The following is a 20,838-nucleotide window of genomic DNA, read 5'->3' on the forward strand; positions in this document are numbered from 1 at the left end:
CTTAGGAGGGTCTACGTAGGTATTACAGACTCCAGCCGGGTTTTCCTGGACTAAACTGGCTTCCTAACAGGGGAAGGAGTCCCCTGCATCAGTTTTCCCTGAGGGTGAGACCCAGTAGGTTAAAAGACTTTCCTGTGAGGTCTCTGGGCTCTTTTTTTCTTATCCTGCCCAGTATGTGGCACGTCTGCCTGCCGGTCGCACCAACAAAAGATGTTGCGGCACTTTTAACTTCGGAAGACCCTCCCTGGGGGCATGGTGGAGACAGAGGAGAGGTTGTAGGCTGGTTTTAATGGCTTCAAATTGCCAGGCCCTGGCGTCTGAATTCCTTGAGGGAGGGATTCCACCTGAGTTGGGCTTCACCCCTCCTCTGGGGAAGCACAGGTGGGAGACAGCCCTGAAAGCAGCCCATTTCTGCCTATGCCTGGGGCAGTTGCAGCCTGAGAAGTCCCGCGCTGAATCCAGAGGCTTCCAAGTCTCCGTAGAAACACAGCCACTAAAGCCTCTGTTTCCTCCCCTTTCCTCTTTTTCTGCGAGCCCATTGAGCGACGTCTGCCTTGACCAGGTTTAGAGTCTCTTTCCTTTTCCTCTGGGAAGCCGCCTGTGGGGGAGGGGCACCGGTCGCCGTGGCTTGGGGAACTCACGGTTTGGGGGAGGCTTGCAGCTGGTCCAGCTGGTCCCGACTCGGGTATGCTGTGTGTCCGGTCACTGACGTGGCTCTGGGAGGTGTTCAGTACTGTTTCTGGTTATTTAGTAGTTGTTCTGGAGGACGAACTAAAACGCCCACATTGCTAAGCCACCATCTTGGCCCCTCCTCTCTCGGGAAAAAGAATTTTTAAAAGTCAAAAGAGTCTGAGGAATTTGTGGGACACCATTAAGCATACCAATATATGCTTTCTGGGAATCCCAGGAGAAGAAAGAGAGAAAGAGGCAGAGGGACTACTATTCAAATAAATACTACCTTACAACTTCTCAAATTTAACAGAAGACACAAATATGTACATCGAAGATACTTAATGAACTCCAAACAGAATAAATTGAAATAGACTCACAGTGTGATATATTATAATCAAATATCAAATGACAAAGATAGAGAATTCTAAAAACTGCAAGAGAAGCAACATATCACTATAGGATGCCTCAGTAAGTTTAAGTGTCAGTTTCTCAGAAACCATGCCAGAAGGAAAGCAGTAGTAGGACATTTAAAGTGCTGAAAGTAAAACATTACCAATAAAAAATTCTGTATCTTTCGGTTAAAATACTCAACTGGGTAATTTAACTAGGAGCATCATTGAGAAATTTAATTATTAAAACATTGATTTGTATTTTGAATTTTGCTTGTAATTATAAAATCTAACACACCTGAAATCCAGAGGGGCCAGCGTCTCCAAGAACATCTCGTAGTTCCATCCCCAAACTCATATTATTGACACCACTTCACAACATGAAAAAATTGGAATGGCCATAGCCTAAAGATTGCAAGAAGGTTCAAAGAAGAAGGAGGCATTATAACAGAGAAGACGTGATTTAACAAATGAATATAACTGCTGGATTATTGTATTGATATTTCTTTTAGTCTCCAGTGTCTTGGAGCAGCTAGAAGGAAAAACCTGAAATTGTGGAGCTGTAACCCTTACCAAACTTTGAAATCTCTTCTTAGCTATTTGTTAAAATGCACTTTGAAATTTATTACTCTTTTTCATATATGTTATATTTTGCAATAAAAATGGTGAAAAAAGAATTGTATATTTAGCAAAAATGAGGGAGCGATTGAGACATTCACAGATGAACAAAAGCTGAGGGAGTTTGTCACCACCAAATGAGACCTCCAAGAAATGAAAAAGAGAGTTCTGAGGTTGAAAGGAAAAGACATAAATAAATTGCAATTGCATGAAGAAATAAAGATCTCAGATGAGGGTAATGACAGGAATAAATATAAATGCCAGTACTTTTAGATTTTTGGTTTGTAATTTCACTTTTTATTTCCTACAGGAACTAACAGGCAAATACATAAGTATAATAATAAATCAGTGGGTTTAGGCTTATAATATATAAACAGGTGATTTGTGACAAGGTGGGGGGATGGGTAGGAACATAGTTTGTGTATACTAATGAAGTAATTTGGCATCAAAGCAAGATTATTATAGATTTAGATTGTTATAGATCTAGGATGTTGAATTTAAGCTCCATGGTATCTACAAAGAAAATATCAGCTAGTATGGAATCTCTAGAGACAGAATATAGAGTACATGTTGCAGGGAAGAGGGTGGTGGGCCGGGGGATGGTGTTGGGGAGTTAATGCATAATGGGTATCGAGTTTCTGTATGGAAGATGGGAAAATTTTCAAATGGAAGGTAATGAAGGTACACCGTACTGTTAATGTGATTAATCCCACTGAAGGGTATGCTTGAGAGTGGCTGAGATGTGAAAGTTTATGTTGTATGTATGGTCCCACAATTTAAAAACAAAGAAAGCAACTAAGGAGCTTTGACAATTAAAGGCAATATATGACCCTTGACGGGGTCTAACAAGGAAGGAGAGAAAGTCAAAAGGACGTTGTTAGGACATATGGAAATTTTGGACTATAGATTATAAGCTTTATATCAGTGTTAAATTTCTTGAACTTGAAAACTGCATTTAAGATGGATACATAAATGACTATCCGTGTTTTTAGGGAATATACTTGGAAGTATTAGGGGTTCAAGAAGCAGGAGGTATACAACATATAGTAAAGTTCAGAAAAATGATTTGATAGATAGATTGATAGAGTCATGATAGACTGATAAAGCAAATGTGACAAAATGTTAAAATTGGTGGATCTAGGTATCTGGGGGATGGGGTATGTTGGAGTTCTCTGGATGGAGTTCGTACTATTTTTGTAATTGTTCCGTATGTTTGAAAGTATTTCAAAATAAAAAGTTCAAATAAATAAAAATGCCTATATAGGTATTAAGGAGAGAAAAAGTTTATGATATATATCTTGGGAAAAAAAGGATGCAGAATTATTTGTGTACCATGTTTTTCTTTTTAAAATTTTTGTTATTGGGAGTGACTTTTCTAATTGGAAAAAATATACTTTAAATATATGAATGAGGGTCAATGCACTTCAGATATTTTATGCATTGATTATGTTGGCAGTAGAAGGTGGCCTTTTCTTTTATATATTTGCCTGTATGAATTTCTGGATTTGAATTCCAGGTGTCTCCTAGTTGTAGATCAATTATCTATTTCTGGAAATAGTTATTCATTATACTGTAAAATACTCCTCTTATTTAGTAATTAAGAAAATGCAAATTAAACAGCCTTAAATTGGGCCACGGTGGCTCAGCGGGCAAGAATGCTTGCCTGCCATGCCAGAGGACCCGGGTTGGTTTCCCAGTGCCTGCCCATGTAAAATACTTAGACATACCAATTAACCTAACAGAAATAACATCCCACATTGTTCAGAGCAAACAGAAATAGGTTTTACCTTTCAGCAATCCATATAAACTGATAAAGTACTATTTTGGGGGAAAACAGTCTACAAGGATTACATGTAAAGAGCCATAACAGTATGGTTAATAAGTTTTGTTGTAAAAATTCCACTTTGGAGAATTAAGATGCTCATTATAGTTCTAAGATAGAAAAAAATCCATATTTAATGGAGTGAAAATGATAGGAGAGTAAGGTAGAGCACTTTAACCATTTAGCCATTATATATATATGAACTTTGTCAATAAAAGGCAATATGTATATAAAATAATTGAAAAAAAAATAGACCAAAATAGTGTTCATAATTTTCACAAGGAATCTGTTTGCAGTGTTCAGAAGGAATCAATATGCATTAAAATTCATGGAGTGGTATATGAGAAAAGGTATATATGTGATAATTAAAAAAGTAAAATTAAGAAAAACCAACTGAGGTGAAGATAATAAAAAATATATATATCTGAGTGCACTCCAGCATGGGTCAGAAATTAAATCATTGTGATGTAGAGTTTATGGCTTAGTAGGATATGTTTTTCCTATAAAGTTTTTTTTTAATGTTTTGAAAAATTAGCTAATCTTTTTAAGATCATAAATTCAGATAATTTAAGGATTGTTGATATTCGGTCCTTTAGAATTCAAATGTTTTAAATGTAGTGTTCAAGATTGTAGTGGAATTATTTTTGCCATCTGATTCATTCAATTGTATATTTTATTTTGCAAAACATCCCAAGACTTACTTTTGGTTGCTTGTTCAGGACTATTTGAATTCCCCGAAAGAATTGTTTTCATAGCAAACATTCCGAAATGAATGTGGCTCTTCAATAGAATGTCTCCATTGTGTTTGAGGTGTTTCTCCTCTGGTTGTAATTCTAAATTACAGGGTTATTTGAGCCTTCTCTTTTTCTTTTCTTTTTCTTTTTCTGGAAGAACTTTTCCAAGACCAGTGACTATGTCCTCAGGTAGGTAGAGGAGATGTGATTTCAGGTGACAGTAAATTATATTTTGAGATTATTCCTAAATCTATCTGTTTGGTCTCTGTGAATAGATCAAACCAAGGAAAAGTTCCTTGGTCTTAAAAAGAGAATGATTTAATTATTTTGGATATTGTGTTGGCTGCAAGCTTTTGGCCACTTTGAAGCATGGTGATAAATGCATTTTATTTTGTGATCTTAGAATTAGCACATTGCAGTGAGCTGAGTTAGCTCACTGCAAAAAAACTGTAGCACCAAGATGGAAGCATAGCGAGGTACAGAATTTAGTTTGTCTTCAGAGCAGCTAGTAAATAGCAGGAACTGTACACAACAACTGCTGGGGGGACATCAGTTACCAGACATACATACACCGGTCAGGAATGGGTGGAATGGCTGAGATACCACACAAAACTGTAAGTCTGCCAAGCCACAGAGGCTAGTACCCCTCCCCCATGGGCACACAGGCTAGTTCCCTGAAGGGAAAGGAAACAGACTTTACTAGTAGCAAGGATTTAGTTCAACCAAGCTCCAGTTGCAGAATTAACAAATGCTAACTACTGAAAACAGACTCTGAGCACAGATAAACCTGGAGTAAGCACTAAAGGAACCAAGAGTTTTTGTTCTGGCAGAAGAGGGGTCAGGGCTGATGAAAAAAATAAAAAGAAAAAAAAAGTCTTTCTTAGTTGGGCAGCACAAAATACTGGAAAAAGACTGAACCTCAAGAAAAGGTGGCTCATAGAGCCTTGGGGCACATAGAGCCATATACCAACTCCACCTCTTGACTGGCAAACCCAGGGAGCTGGGGTCTGGCTCTGAAAAGGCTTTTTTTTTTTTTAAACTTCTTAACAGCTCATAAAATAACAACTCATTCTGCCCAAGCAAGGGTGGAATTAAGGCATACCTGAGAGACAAAGTAAATAGGTGGATGGGGACAATTCCTTAAAGGGTGTATCTTTCTCAAGAAAAGGTAGGCAGGGCCCAGCTTAAATGGAGGCCGTCCTTCAGGGAATTCAGTCCCCAGGTGCTGGAAAACATAAGCAACTAAAGCCTGCCTACTACCTCAGACTCCATCTGAATCATGTCCCTGACAAGGAGATGCTGCTGAAATTAAAGCACCACATCACTTTATGGTGTTGGAAAGCTGCAGACAGAAAAGTGCCACGTGCTGGGCAGGATAGGAAAAGCAAAGATTCTAGAGGCTTCATTGGAAAGTCTGATAACCTGTTGGGTCTCAGCTTCAAGGAAACCTGATACTGGCTACTCTCTTCCTGAGATATGGGCCTGTCTGGTTTGATAAATTCTGGCTGGGGTTAATAACACAGCAGGACTCTGGTTAAGTAGAATGGGACAATACCATAGTACAGTAGATAAGAGCCACAGGGAAACTCTGTATTTTAAATGCAGGTATCCAACAGGAGGATCCTTTATCTGTCCAAACAAGGTAAATTTTGGAGTAGACTTTCTTACTGCAGTTAAGAACCACTATGTGGTAGAAAATGAACCAGAAGAAGATGGAGAAGAACAGATTGTTACAATTGGAAATAAACACATAAGAATGATTGGCTTTTACTCTATTAGAAAACAGCAAAGAATTTAGTAAATACAAATTGATACACAAAAAAGAACAAAATGAAAGTCTAATGCCACCCAGGGGTAAATATTAGCAGTTTGCTGTTTTTTCTACTGATTCACGTGGATTTAAAGACTCATATTCTTCATAGGTCAGCTGAGCAAGTTGCAGGAAATTTCTCTGAGGAACTGTGAATTGTGCTGGGGAAAAAGGAGAAATTGCTACAACATGTCCTAATATTAGAAAGATAAATTTGTCAAAAAACCTGTTCTCATCATGGGATGAAGTAATACATATTGCTGATCAGTTTTAACACCTTGAAGTTCTTAATCTCAGTGAAAATAAACTAAAATCTCCCTCTGGTTCATCATCTCTAAGTGGAACATTTTCTGCACTGAAGGTTTTAGTTCTTAGTCGAACAGGAATTACATGCGCTGAGGTGCTCAGCTGTGCTTCTGGATGGCCAGTTCTTGAGGAACTATACCTACAATCTAACAATATTTTCATTTCAGAAAGGCTAACTGATGTTCTACAGGTGGTCAAGTTATTAAACCTTTCCAATCGTCAATTGATTGATGAACATCAGCTGTTTCTAATAGCATATCTGCCCAAATTAGAACAACTAATCCTTTCTGACATCCGAATTTCTTCTGTACATTTTCCAGATGCTGGAAATGGGTGTAAAACATCAGTGTTGCTTTGGATTTAAAAACCCCAAATACCTTGTAGTAAATGACAATCAGATATCACAATGGTCATTTATCAATGAACTAGACAAGTTGCAGTGTCTGCAATCTCTTTCCTGCTTAAGAACCTCCCTGACTGAAGGCTACAAGGAAGCCCAGACTAAATATCAATTCATTATCGCCAGAATTTGTCAGCTGAAGATACTGAACAAATGTAAGATTTTATCAGACAAAAGACATGGAGCTAACCTTGACTACCAAAGAGCTTTTGGAAATGAATGGAGAAAGGCTGGTGGACATCAGAGTCCTGACAAAAACAGACCAAACAAAGAATTTCTTGCAGCCCATCCTAGATACCAATTACTCTGCCTTAAATGTGGTACACCTGAAGATGGGGAACTCAAAATACAACAACTATCTGTGCTCAAAAATCAGCTACTAACACTGAAGATAAAATATGCCAAACAAGATGATAAAAAAGTCATAGAGAAATAACTGCCAGACTCCGTGACAATTCAAAAGGTGAAAGGATTGCTGTCATATCTTCTAAAAGTTCCTGTGTCAGAACTTCTGTTGTCCTATGAAAGTACCAAAATGCCAGGAAGAGAAATTGAACTAGAAAACAACCAACAGTCATTACAGTTCTATTCTGTGGGAAATGGAGATTGTCTATTGGTGCGATGGTAACAGCCAACTAATAAAATTCAGAGACCAGATTGCTTATCATGACTGGGGTTCAACGGAGATAAAGAATTTATTGGAACAGTTCTACTGTCCAGAGAGTGAGATTTTACAACTTGCTCTAAGTATAGAAAAGGTATTTTTCATTTCAACAGACCATTTCTAGGCTTGTATATAATAATAGTAATAATAAAGACTTTGTACCTATAAAAAAAAAGAAAGAAATACTAAAGGACCACTGCCCCAGAGCCAGTGTGCCTGTCTTGCTGTAGCGTTGTGGGCTGGGTGTGGTGTTGGGCACTGGGCCTGCCCTGCCTGTCTCTGGGGGCCTAGCCAGAGGATAAAAACCCAGTGGACTTTGTGTGGTGCATCCTGTTATTTCCAGCTGACTCCCATGTGAGGGGTGTGTATCGTGGACATCATCAAGGGACTGAGGATCTGGCAGGACTTGTGTGCCCGTCTGGACTCTTAGCCATGGAACTTGGTCAGGCATGCAAACAGTGCTCTGTCATCCATTCGCTTCTGGGATTCCTGGCAAGATCCCTCCAGGGTAAAGGCAGCAGTAATGCTAACTCTGGCAAGCAAATTAAAGCAGAATGACTGCTTAAAGGCTCCCGAATGGCAGCCACAGCTTCAGACTCTACTCAAAGGGTTTCTGTGAAAGACAAGCTGCTGGTTAAAGAGGTTGCAGAACTTGAAGCCAGTTTACCTTGAACATGTAAAGTGCATTTTCCTGATCCAAACAAGCTACATCTTGTTCAGCTAAAGGTAACCCCAGATGAGGGTTACTACCAGAGTGGAAAATTTCAGTTTGAAACTGAAGTTCCTGATGCATACAACATGGTCCCTCCAAAAGTAAAATATTTGACCAGAGTCTGGCACACCAGCATCACGGAGACAGGGGAGAGTTGTCTAAATTTACTATGAGGACAGTCAATTGATAGCACTGGCTGGATAACATGAGGATGCTAAGGGATTTGGTTTGGAGATTAAACTATTTACTGACCTTTTGAATTTTTGATGATTCACTGAATATTGAAGCTGTAGAACATCATTTGCAGGACAAGGAGGACTTCCAAAATAAAGTCGAAGACTACATTAAACATTATGCCAGATGATATAAGGAGAACACATGCTGCCCAGAGGAAGCCAGCTGGCCTCCCAGGCCAATGGGGAGCATGGCATCCTGCAGTCAGAGGGGATTATAAACCAGTAGGCAACGCCTGTGGAGCTGGTTATCAAAGAGCCAGACCTTTGCGTCTTGGTCCTGGGGGGTGGGAGAGAGACCTCAGAAATCTGCCCGTTGGTGTCCGTACCATCTGAAGCTGAACCTATAGCCTTTTCTGTGTGCTGTGGTTCTGGCAGTGTTGTGGAGGTGAGCCTCCTAGGCCTGGAGGACCTGACTCGGCAGCAGGACAGAGCCATACCCAGTCTGGCTAGGACACCTCAGAGTCGGAACACTACAGAGAGGTGAATGGACTTATTTCTGTGTGTAGACATTTGAACCAGTGAAATCAGATGTAAAATAAATGTTTGTATGGTTTCATTTACTAAAAAAAAGAAAAGAAATGCTAAACAGAGCACTGCAGATAGATAGGAAAGGCAAGAGAGAGAGATCTAGGGAAGAGTGTAGAAGTGAAGACTATCAGTAATGGTAAAAAGAGAAAAACAAAATAGATATGACATGTTGTCCTAGTTTGCTAGCTACTGAAATGCAATATACCAGAACCCAAACAGCTTTTAAAAAGAGGAATTTAAAAAGTTGCTAGTTTACAGTTCTAAGGCCAAGAAAATGTCCCAATTAAAACAAGTCTATAGAGGGCAGGCCAGGGTGGCTCAGCAGGTAGAGTTCTCACCTGTCATGCTGGAGACCCAGGTTCGATTCCCAGTGCCTGTCCGTGCAAAAAAAAAAAAGAAGAAGAAGAAAAAAAAAACCGAAGTCTATAGAAAGGTCCAATCTAAGGCATCCAGTGAAAGATATCTTGGTTTAAGAAGGCTGATAAGTTTCAGGGTTTCTCTCTCAGCTGGTAGGGCACGTGGCAAACATGGTGACAGTCTGCTAGCTTTTTCTCCAGGCTTCCTACTTCATGAAGCTCCCCAAGAAGCATTTTCCTTCTTCATCTCCAAATGTCACTGTCTATTGGACTCTCTGCTTTGTGGTTCTGCAGCATTCTTCAGTGGCTTTCTTGTGGTTCTAAAAAGGGACTCTCTCCAAAATGTTTCCTCTTTTTTAAAATATTAATGGGTGGAGTCACAACTCCATGGAAGCTATCTGATCAAAAGTTACCACCCACAATTTGGTGGGTCACATCTCCATGGGAATAATCAAAATGTTCCTAGCCAGCAATATTGAATGAGAATTAAAGGACATGGTTTTTGTGGGGTCCACCCCAGATTCAAACCAACACACATATAAAATCCAAAAGACAAAAACTGATAGAAGTAAATATTGCCTTTACAGTAATCACATTAAATGTTAATGGATTGAACTCCTCAATCAAAAGACATAGACTGGCAGAATGGATTAAAAAACAGAACCCATTTATATGCTGACTACAGGAGACTCACTTTAGATCCAAGGACAAAATCAGGTTGAAAGTGAAAAGTTGGAGAAAGATATTTCATGCAAACAAAAACCAGAAAAGAGCAGGGGTAGCTATAGTAACATGCAACAAACTAGATTTCAAATGTAAAACAATTAAAAGAGGCAAAGAAGGACACTATATATTAATTAAAGGAACAATTCAACTAGAAGACATAACAATCATTGATATTTATGCACAGAGCCAGAGTGCTTCAAAATATATGAGGCAAAGACTGACAATACTGAAGAAAGAAGTAGACACCAGTACCATAATAGCTGGAGATTTCAATTCCCCATTCTTATCAATGAATAGACCATCTAGAGAGAGGATCAATAAGGAAACAGAGATTTTGAATAATACAATAAATGAAGTAGACTAACCATTTACAAACATTGCACCCTGCAACAGCAGGATACGCATTTTTCTCAAGTGCTCATGGATCATTCTCAAGGGTAGACCATATGCTATGTCACAAAGCAAGTCTCAATAAATTTAAAAAGATTGAAATTATACAAAATACTTCTCAGATCATAGTGGAAGAAGTTAGAAAACAATAATAGGCAGAGGGCCAAAACATTCACAAATATATGGAGGCTAAACAACACACTCTTAAATAACCATTGTGTCAAGAAAGAAATTACAAGAGAAACCAGTAAATATTGCAAAGCAAATGAAAATGAAAACACAACATATCAAAATTTATGGGATGCAGCAAAGGTAGTGTGGAGGTAAGTTTATTGCTTTAAATGCCTATATTGAAAAAAAGAAAGAGCAAAAATCAAGGAATTAACTGTTCACCAGAAAGAACTAGAGAAAGAACAGCAAACTAACCCCCCCCAAAAAAAACAAAAGGAAAGAAATATGAAGATGAGAGCAAAAATAAATGAAATGAAGAATATGAAAACAATAGAGAAAATCAATAAAACCAAAAGTTGATTCTTTGTAAAAAATCAATAAAATCAATGGACCCTTAGCTAGGTCGAAAATAAATAAATAAATAAATAAAAGAAGACAGAGAAAGAGGATGCAAATAAATAAAATCAGAAATGGAAGAGGGGACATAACCATTGACCCTGCAGAAAAGGAGGAGATAATGAAAGGATACTGTAGGCAAAATATGCTAATAAACTAGACAACATAGATGAAATGGGCAACTTCCTAGAAAGGCATGAACAACACCATTGAATCAAGAAGAAATAGACAATTTCAAAAAACCAGTCACAACTAAAGAATGATTCACTTATCAAGAAGCTCCCAAAAGGGCGGGCCATGTTGGCTCAGCAGGCAAGGACGCTTGTCTGCCATGCCAGAGGACCCGGGTTCGATTCGCGGTGCCTGCCCATGTGAAAAAAAAAAAAGAAGCTCCCAAAAAAGAAAATTCCAGGAAGAGCTGGCTTCACATGTGAATTCTACCAAGGATTCAGGAAAGAATTGCTACCAATTCTGCTCAAACTCTTCAAAAAAGTTGAACAAAGAAAGCTACCTAACTCATTCCATGAAGCCAACGTCACCCTAATACCAAGGCCAAAGGTACTACAAGAGAAGAAAATTACAGACCAATCTCTTTAATGAATATAGATGCAAAAATCTTCAACAAAATACTTGCAAATAGAATCCAGCCCCAATTAAAATAGCTGTACACCATGAACAAGTGGGATTTATTCTAGGTATGCAAGGCTTGTTTATCACAAGAAAATCAATTAATGTCGTACACCATATCAATAAATCAAAGTGGAAAAACCATATAATCATCTCAATTGATACAAAAAGACATGTGACAAAATTCAACATCCTTTCATGATGAAAACATGCCAAAGGATAGCAATAGAGGACTTCCGGAGAAGATGGCGGCTTAGTTCAGTGCGCACATCTTAGTTCCTCCTCCAGAACAACTACTGGATAACTAGAAACAGTACAGAACAGCTCCCGGAGCCGCGACAGAGACCAGACACACAGTGTACCCCAGTCTGGGACGGCTGGACCGGCTAGGAGACTGCACTGCGGTGAGGTCCCCGAGTGGTGCGTGCTTCCCTGGGCCGCGGCGGCTGGTGGCCAGAGCCCCTCCCTCCCTCCTTCCCGGGCTGGCTGGGAACTTCGGATTAGCGGTTCCCCAAGCTGTGGCAGCCGGTGCCCCTCCCCCACGCGCGGCTTCCCGGCCTGGCTGGGAGCCTCGGATCAGCGGTTCCCCGGGCCATGGCGGCCGGCGACTGGAGCCCCTCCCACACACATGGCTTCCCAGGCCGGCTGGGAGCCTCGCATCGGCGGTTCCCCAAGCCACAGCGGCCAGCAACCGGAGCCCCTCCCACACACGCGGCTTCCTGGGCCAGCTGGGAGCCTCGGATTGGCGGTTCCCCAAGCTGTGGCGGCCGGCGCCCCTCCCTCACAGGCGACTTCCCAGAGGGAAAGGAAAGAGTCTCCAACAGTAGTAGAGACTGAGCCCAACCTAACACCAATAGTGGCATTAATGAACAACTTCTGACTACTAAAAATAGGCCCTCAGCTCAGGTGAAACTGATCAAGGTGGAAGTCGCCTCTTGGGCTAACTGAAAAAGAGGAAAGGGGGCAAAACAGAGCCTTCTGCAGCTGTTTCTACGGAGGCTTGGTTGCCTCTGGGCTCAGCGCTGGGATTACACAGGTTGCAACTGCCCTGAACGCAGAAACAGGCTGCTTTCAGGGCTCTCTACCACCTGAACCTTCCCCGTGGGAGGGGTGAAACGCAACTCAGGTGGAATCCCTCTCTCAAGGAATTCAGATCCCAGGACTTCACAATTTGAAGCCATTAAAACCAACCTACAACCTTTCCTCTGTCTCCACCACACACCCAGCAGCGAGAGTCTTCCAAAGTTAAAGGAGCCACAACATCTTTTGCTGGTGGGACCCACAGACAGACAAGCACCACATACTGGGCAGGATAAGAAAAACAGAGCCCAGAGACTTCACAGGAAAGTCTTTCAACCTGCTGGGTCCCACCCACACTCAGGGAAATCTGATTAAATGCCCAGACACCAGCAAAAAATAACAAATCACAACAGGAAAATTGAAGATATGGCCCAGTCAGAGGAACAAACCAATAGCTCAAATGAGATACAGGAGCTGAGACAACTAATTCTGAATATACGAACAGAAATGGAAAACCTCTTCAAAAACCAAATCAATAAATTGAGGGAGGACATGAAGGCATGGGATGAACAAAAAAAAGAAATGGAAAGTCTGAAAAAACAAATCACAGAACTTATGGGAATGAAAGATACAGTAGAAGAGATGAAAAAAAACAATGGAAACCTACAATGGTAGATTTCAAGAGACAGAGGTTAGAATTAATGAACTGGAGGATGGAACATCTGAAATCCAAAAAGAAACAGAAACTATAGGGAAAAGAATGGAAAAATTTGAGCAGGGGCTCAGGGAATTGAATGATAATATGAAGCACACAAATATACGTGTTGTGGGTGTCCCAGAAGGAGAAGAGAAGGGAAAAGGAGGAGAAAAACTAATGGAAAAAATTATCACTGAAAATTTCCCAACTCTTATGAAAGACCTAAAATTACAGATCCAAGAAGTGCAGCGCACCCCAAAGAGAATAGATCCAAATAGGTGTTCTCCAAGACACTTACTAGTTAGAATGTCAGAGGTCAAAGAGAAAGAGAGGATCTTGAAAGCAGCAAGAGAAACACAATCCATTACATACAAGGGAAACCCAATAAGACTATGTGTTGATTTCTCAGCAGAAACCATGCAAGCAAGAAGACAGTGGGATGATATATTTAAATTACTAAAAGAGAAAAACTGCCAACCAAGACTTCTATATCCAGCAAAATTGTCCTTCAAAAATAAGGGAGAAATTAAAACATTTTCAGACAAAAGGATAGCAATAGAAGGAAACTTCCTTGACATGATATAGGGAATTTATGAAAAATCCACAGCTAACATCATCCTCAGTGGGGAAAGACTGAAAGCTTTCACACTAAGGTCAGGAACAAGACCAAGATGCCCACTGAATTGTTATTCAACATTGGCTGGGAGTTCTAGCCAGAGCAGTTAGATAAGAAAAACAAATAAAAGGCATCCAGATTGGAAAGGAAGAAGTAAAACTCTCACTGTTTGCAGATGATATGTTACTGTATGTTGAAACTCCTGAAAAATCTACAACAATGCTACTAGAGCCAATAAATGAGTACAATAAAGTGGCAGGGAACAAGAGCAACACCCCAAAATCAGTAGTGTTTCTATACACTAGTAATGAGCAATCTGAGGAAGAAATCGAGAAAAAAAAAATCCATTTACAATAAAGAATCAAATATTTAGGAATAAATTTAACTAAGGATACAAAACATCTATACACAGAAAACTACAAGAAATTGCTAAAAGAAATAATGGAAGACCTAAATAAATGGAAGAGCATGAAGTGGGTGGTCTCATACTACCTGACTTTAAAGTGTATTAAGAAACTACAGTGGTCAAAACAGCATGGTGCTGGCATAAAGATAAATATACTGACCAATGAAATTGAATAGAGTGTTCAGATATAGACCCTCTCATCTATGGACATTGATCTTTGACGTGGTGGTTAGCCCAACCCATCTGGGATAGGTGCTTGAAGAACTGGATATCCATGTGCAAAAGAATGAAAAAGGATTCATATCTCACACCCTGTATAAAAATTAACTCAAAATGGATCAAGACCTAAACATTAGAGCTAAAATCATAAAGCATTTAGAAGAAAATATAGGGAAATATCTTATAAATCTTGTGATAGGAGGTGGTTTCCTAGACCTTACACCCAAAGCATGGGCAATGAAAAAAAAAAAACAAACAAATGGAATCTCCCCCAAAATAAACACTTTTGTGCATCAAAGAACTTGTTAAGAAAGGAACAAGGGAGGAAGGGGGCCAAGATGGCAGCTTAGTGAGGAGTGGGATTTAGTTCGTCCTCCAGAGCAGCTAGTAAATAGACAAGAACAGTACAGAACAACTGCTGGGGCCACGTCAGTGACCAGACACACAGCATCCACCAGTCTGGACCAGCTCGACTGGCTGTGAGCCCACCCAGAACCATGAGTTCCCCAAGCCTCGGCGGCCGGTGCCCCTCCCCCATGGGCTGCTTCCCAGAGAAGAAAGGAAAGAGACTTTACCAGCAGCAGGGGCTGAGCCCAACCAAACACCAATTTTGGAATTAATTAACAAATTCTGACTACTAAAAATAGGCCCCCAGCTCAGTTGAACCTGGAGTAAAAGCAGAGGTTGCTGGTTTTTGCTCTGGCACAGAGAGGGCACGGCTGACAGAAAAAGGAAAAAACAAAAACAAACCAGAGGTTTTTTTGGATTTGAGAAGGTGTGGGCCCTGAAGGAAAGGAGAGGGCACATAGGACCTGGCAATACACAGAACAACGTACCAACTTAAGCTCTTGATTGGCAAACCCGAGGAACGGGGTCCTCCTCTGAAAAGGACTTTTCTCTTTTGTTTTGGTGGCTGTGTTTCTAGGCTTGACTGCTCTTTGGATATAGCTACAAGGCTTCTCGGGCTCCACTGCCCCAGGCATAGGCAGAATTAAACTTGTTTGAGTATTTTTCTGAAGCCTGTGCCTTCCCCAGGAGAGGGGTGGGGCCCAGCTCAGGTAGAATCCCTCCCTCAAGGAATTCAGACCCCAGGGTCTGGAAAAGTGAAACAATTAAAACCAGCCTACAACCTCTCCTCTGTCTTGACCACATGCCAGCAGGGAGAGTCTGCTAAAGCTAAAGGTACTGCATCACCTTATGCTGGTGGGACCCGCAACAGACAAGCACCACATACTGGTCAGGATAGGGAAAATGGAGAGCCCAGAGGCTTCATAGGAAAGCCTCTCAATCTGCTGGGTCTCACCCTTAGGGAAAACTGACACAGGTGACTCTTTTCTCCTGACAGGAGGCCAGTTTGGTGTGGGAAAATCTGGCTGGGGTCTATAATACCTAAGTAGACCCTCCTAAGGTGGGATAAAGAGTGCAGACTCTTGCCTGCACCATACAGGCAGGGCAAGAAACAAGAAAACAAGAACTGAAAGATTTTGATCTGTTAAACAAAACCTAAGCTAGAGGTCCAAAATAAACTGAACTGAATATCAAAGAACAGATAGACAACAAAGTCATGCAGCAAGAAAATCCTAGGTAAAAAAAAGTGAAAACAATCTCCAAAATAAATTAATTAAGGCAATTAAATGCCTAGACGCCAGCAAAAAATAACAAGTCACACTAGGAAAAATGAAGATATGGCCCAGTAAAGGAACAAACAAACAATTCAAATGAGATACAGGAGTTGGAACAATTAATTCAGAATGTTCGAACAGACATGGAAAACCTCATCAAAAATCAAATCAGTGAATTGAGGGAGGATATAAAGAAGGCAAGGAATGAACAAAAAGAAGAATTCGAAAGTCTGAAAAAACAAATCACAGAACTATGGGAATGAAAGGCAGAGTAGAAGAGATGGGGAAAAAAAAACAATGGAAACTTACAATGTCAGTATTCTAGTTTGCTAGCTGCTGGAAAGCAACACACCAGAGACAGACTGGCTTTCAATAAAAGGGAATTTATTTAGTTAACGTATAGTTCTTCAGAGGAAAGACAGCTAACTTTCAACTGAGGTTCTTTCTTATGTGGGAAGGCACAGGGCAATCTATGCTGGCCTTCTCTCCAGGCCTCTGGGTTCTACCAACTTTCTCAGGGGTGATTCCTTTCTGCATCTCCAAAGGCCTGGGCTGAGCTGCAAGTGCCAAGATGAGGTATGCTGAATTGCTTGGGCTGTGCTATGTTGAGCTCTCTCATTTAAGCACCAGCCAATTAAGTTAAACATCATTCATTGCAGCAGGCACGCCTCCTAGTCAACTGCAAATGTAATCAGCAACAAAAGAAGTTCACATGCCATTAGCTCATGTTCACAGCAGTAGAACTAGGCACCTTCACCTAGCCAAGTTGACACCTGAATCTAACTACCACATGTCCACCCCTTGTCAATTTGGCAACTACATGCATCACCTTAAACAATATTAAAGTGCAAAAAAAATTTTCTTCTAGCTGTGGACCTATGAATCTCAACACAAGTTACCTGATGCCAATATGGAAAGGAGGACATTCACAGGATACAGGCTTTCATTTCCATAGGGAGAAATTGGAAGGAACACAGGTAGACACAAGACCCAAATAGTTTTAAAAACCTGCAGGGCAAACACCATTGCATTTCAAAGTCTGAAAGTCATTTATCCTTCAGCTTTAGAGAGTGGCAGTCCCACCCTTTCCAAGGGCTGATGCAGTGGCCTGCCTCTTTCTGAGTCAACCTCAGGGGACATTGAGGAGACCAACTTTTTCTCAGCACCACCCTCTCCAGGCATTCAGGCCATACCTGGACTCTGCCATTTCTGGGGTATACACTCAACCCCTCCATGTGGTGGCAGCCAGGCTCTCCCCAATCCCCAAGGAGCATGCTGTACCTTCTCAAAAGCCTGAGGTGGCACAACTCTTCCACTGCAATGAGATGGGAGACTCATCCTCTGCCCTCAGGGAAAACTCATGTATATCGGTGGGTCCACTCTCCTGACCTGAGGTTTCTTGACTTCAGACCCAAACTTCCATGGTTCTCACTCTGCAAACTCCAGTTTCTCCCTTTTGTGTCCCCCTTTGTCCAGATTGGCAATGGTTCCATTTACTCCAACAGTCTCGTCAAGCACTCCAAGACTTCTCCATCATTCTCTTCACAGTTCGTCCAAAATCTTTCCCTTATCCATCCAAAAAACTGGTCCAACATATCTAGTGTTTGCAAACTGCAGCAGCACCCCACTTCTCTGGTACCAAATCTGTTCTAGTTCGCTAGCTGCCAGAATGCAACACACCAGAAACGGATTGGCTTTCAATAAAAGGGGATTTATTTAGTTGATGTATAGTTCTTCAGAGGAAAGGCATCTAACTTTCAACTGAGGTTCTAGGGTGATCTCTGCTGGCCTTCATCCAGGCCTCTGGGTTCCAACAACTTTCTCCAGGGTGATTCCTTTCTGCATCTCCAAAGGCCTGGGCTGAGCTGCGAGTGCTGAGATGAGGTATGCTGAGCTGCTCGGGCTGTGCTACATTAAGCTCTATTGCTTAAGCACCAGCCAATTAAGGGTTCAGGGAATTGAATGACAACATGAAGCACACGAATATTCATGTTGTGGGTGTCCCAGAAGGAGAAGAGAACGGAAAAGGAGGAGAAAAACTAATGGAGGAAATTTTCACTGAAAATTTCCCAACTTCTATGAAAGACTTAAAATTACAGATCCAAGAAGTGCAGCAGGACTCCAAACAGAATAGATGTAAATAGACGTACTCCAAGACACTTACTAATCAGAATGTCCAATGTCAAAGAGAAAGAGAAAATCTTGAAAGCAAGAAAAGAAAAGCAATCCATCACATACAAGGGAAGCCCAATAAGACTATGCATAGATTTCTCAGCAGAAACCATGGAGGTGAGAAGACAGTGGTATAATATATTTAAGATTCTAAAAGAGAAAAACTGGCAACCAAGAATTCTACATCCAGCAAAATTGTTCTTCAAATATATGGGGGAAATTAAAATATTTTCAGACAAAAAAATCACTGAGAGAATTTGTGACCAAGAGAACAGCTCTGCAATAAATACTAATGGGAGGACTAGAGTCAGATATGAAAAGACAGGAGAAAGAGGTGTGAAGAAGAGTGTGGAAATGAAGACTATCAGTAAAGGTAAAAAGAAGGAAAATTAGATATGACGTATAAAATCCAAAAGGCAAAATGGTAGAAGAAAGTACTTCCTATACAGTAATAACACTAAATGTTAATCGATTAAACTTCCCAATCAAAAGACATAGACTGGCACAATGGATTAAAAAACAGGACCCATCTACATGCTATCTCCAGGAAGTGCATCTTAGACCCAAGGATAAACATAGGTTGAAAGTGAAAGATTGGGAAAAGATATTTTATGCAGATAACAATCAGAAAAGAGCAGGAGTAGCTGTACTAATATCCAGCAAATTAGACTTCAAATGTAAAACAGTTAAAAGAGACAAAGAAGGACACTATGTATTAATAAAAGGAACAATTCAACAAGAAAACATAGCAATCATAAATATTTATGCACCAAGCCAGAATGCTCCAAAATACTTGAAGCAAACACTGAAAACACTAAAAAGAGAAATAGACAAATCTACCATAATAGTTGGAAACTTCAGTTCTCCTCATCAGTGGACAGAACATCTAGACAGAGGATCAATAAAGAAACAGAGAATTTGAATAATACAAAAATGAGCTAGACTTAACAGACATTTATAGGACATTACACCCCACAACAGCCGGGTACACCTTTTTCTCAAGTGCTCATAGAGCATTCTCAAGGATAGACCATATGCTAGGTCACAAAGCAAGTGTCAATAAATTTAAAAAGATTGAAATCATACAAAACACTTTCTCAGATCATAAAGGAATGAAGTTAAAAATCAATAATAGGCAGAAGGCCAGAAAATTCACAAATATATGGAGCCTCAGCAACACACTTTTAAACAACCAGTGGGTCAAGGAAGAAATTACAAGAGAAATCAGTAAATATCTTGAGGCAAATGAAAATGAAAACACAACATATCAAAATTTATGGGATGCAGCAAAAGCAGTGTAAGAGGGAAATTTATTGCCCTAAATGTCTATATTAAAAAAGAAGAAAGTAAAAATTGAGGAATTAACTGTCCACTTGGAAGAACTAGAAAAAGAACAGCAAACTAACCCCAAAGCAAGCAAAGGGAAATAAATAATGATTAGAGCAGAAATAAATAAAATTGAGAACATGAAAACAATTGAGAATATCAACAAAACCAGAAGTTGGTTCTATGAGAAAATCAATAAGATCGATGGACCCTTAGCGAGGTGGACAAAAAGAAGAAGAGAGAGGATGCAAATAAATAAAATCAGAAATGGAAGAGGAGACATAACCACTGACCCCACAGATATAAATGAAGTAATGAAAGAATACTATGAACAACTTTGTGCTAATAAACTCGACAGTGTAGATAAGATGCCAACTTCCTATAAAGGCATTAACAACCAACATTGATTCGAGAAGAAATAGACAACTTCAGCAAACCTATCACAAGTAAAGAAATTGAATCAGTCGTTAAGAAGCTCCCAAAAAAGAAAAATCCAGGACCAGAGGCTTCACATGTGAATTCTACCAAACATTCCAGGAAGAATTAGTACCGATCCTGCTCAAACTCTTCAAAAAATTTGAAGAGGAGGAAAAGCTACCTAACCCATTTTACGAAGCTAACATCACCCTCATACCAAAGCCAGACAAAGATACTACAAGAAAAGAGAATTATAGATCAATCTATCTAATGAATATAGATGCAAAAATCCTCAACAAAATTCTTGCAAATCGAATCCAGCAGCATATTAAAAGATTATACACCATGACCAAGTAGGATTCATCCCAGGTATGCAAGGATGGTTCAACATAAGAAAATCAATTAATGTCATATACCACATCAACAAATCAAAGCAGAAAAACAACATGATCATCTCGATTGATGCAGAAAAGGCATTTGACAAAATTCAGCATCCTTTCCTGTTGAAAACATTTCGAAGGATAGGAATAGAAGGGAACTTCCTAAATGTGATAAAGGGAATATATGAAAAATCCACAGCTAACATCATCCTCAATGGGGAAAAAATGAAAACTTTCCCCCTAAGATCAGGAACAAGACAAGGATGTCCACTATCACTAATTATTCAACATTGTGTTGGAAGTTCTAGCAAGAGCAATTAGACAAGAGAAAGAAATACAAGGCATCAGAATTGGAAAGGAAGAAGTAAAACTCTGTTTGCAGATGATATGATACTGTATGTCGAAA

General features: G+C 40.1%; 1 protein-coding gene, 1 long non-coding RNA gene and 2 pseudogenes across 4 annotated transcripts in view; 3 read left to right on the forward strand and 1 right to left on the reverse strand.

Annotated features, from left to right (window-relative positions):
* Positions 1–4,255, reverse strand: part of LOC143691353 (uncharacterized) — a 46,509-nt gene extending 42,254 nt beyond the window's left edge. For both annotated transcript variants that reach the window (XR_013179476.1, XR_013179475.1), the window contains exons 1-2: positions 4,203–4,255; positions 1,360–1,466 (exon numbers count right to left, since the gene is read on the reverse strand). This is a non-coding gene — a long non-coding RNA (uncharacterized LOC143691353). The remainder of the gene's footprint in view (positions 1–1,359; positions 1,467–4,202) is intronic.
* Positions 1–20,838, forward strand: part of TULP3 (TUB like protein 3) — a 135,812-nt gene that overhangs the window by 60,097 nt on the left and 54,877 nt on the right. Inside the window, exon 1 of one of the 2 annotated variants that reach the window (XM_077169695.1) lies at positions 2,862–4,424. The exons of the other annotated variant lie outside the window; for it this stretch is intronic. The gene's annotated coding sequence lies outside the window, so the exon portion shown is untranslated. Of the gene's footprint in view, positions 1–2,861; positions 4,425–20,838 lie in introns of those variants that run through there. 2 annotated transcript variants of the gene reach the window in all.
* Positions 4,415–8,068, forward strand: LOC143689792 (tubulin-specific chaperone E pseudogene; annotated as a pseudogene).
* LOC143691352 (NEDD8-conjugating enzyme UBE2F pseudogene) lies at positions 7,904–12,077 on the forward strand (annotated as a pseudogene).

Source organism: Tamandua tetradactyla, chromosome 7 (genome assembly GCF_023851605.1).
Source record: "Tamandua tetradactyla isolate mTamTet1 chromosome 7, mTamTet1.pri, whole genome shotgun sequence".
Lineage (NCBI taxonomy): Eukaryota > Metazoa > Chordata > Mammalia > Pilosa > Myrmecophagidae > Tamandua > Tamandua tetradactyla.